Here is an 817-nt window from a genome sequence, read left to right as displayed (position 1 = left end):
AAAAATTGCTTAATAATTTTTAATAATGAGAGGTTTTGACATGGTTTAGCTTTCCTTTTTAACAAATGTATATATTATTTTATGTAAAATATTGTATATATATATATATATATATATATATATATATATATATATGAAGAAGCATTGATTATAGAATAAACATTAAATTTGGGTCAACGACTTTACATACAACACCACCCCTCAAACATTTAATCATATATAAAAATACCAAGGTCTACAAACACATAAAAACAATACATATGCATAAAACCACAGGAGGCGAAAATATATATTCTAATAAAATACATATAGAATGGCTTATGTATATATAATATTTTATGTAATATATATATATATATATAATATTTTATATAAAATATATATATGCATGTCTGTGTGCGTGTGTGTATATGATCAATTATAGAACAGTTGACCGGGTTAGACTATTGTCACTTCTCACTTGGTATATCTTTATAGTCTTACAGAGAAACTTTTTTGTTTTTACTCTGATTGGCTTAGATACTGTTAAAAACTGACAATCCTAGACCTCATGTTCATAATAGTTATAACATTTTCTTGGCAACCGTTGCAAACCCTGAAATTTGGGCGAGGGATTGATCGTCGATATTGACGGAGTACTTAACATGTACTTTATTTCGTCGAGTCCAAAGGAAAAAACGCAAAGTTGGCACCAGAATGATTTGAACTCAGAAAATAAAGAGAAAGAACCGGAAACTTCGAAGTCCATCTCACCTGGCATCTTGCAAAAGTATAATGCACACGCATACACACACATGAATATATATATATATATATA

This window comes from Octopus bimaculoides, chromosome 6 (genome assembly GCF_001194135.2).
Source record: "Octopus bimaculoides isolate UCB-OBI-ISO-001 chromosome 6, ASM119413v2, whole genome shotgun sequence".
Taxonomy (NCBI): domain Eukaryota; kingdom Metazoa; phylum Mollusca; class Cephalopoda; order Octopoda; family Octopodidae; genus Octopus; species Octopus bimaculoides.
This window is presented reverse-complemented; position numbering follows the sequence as displayed.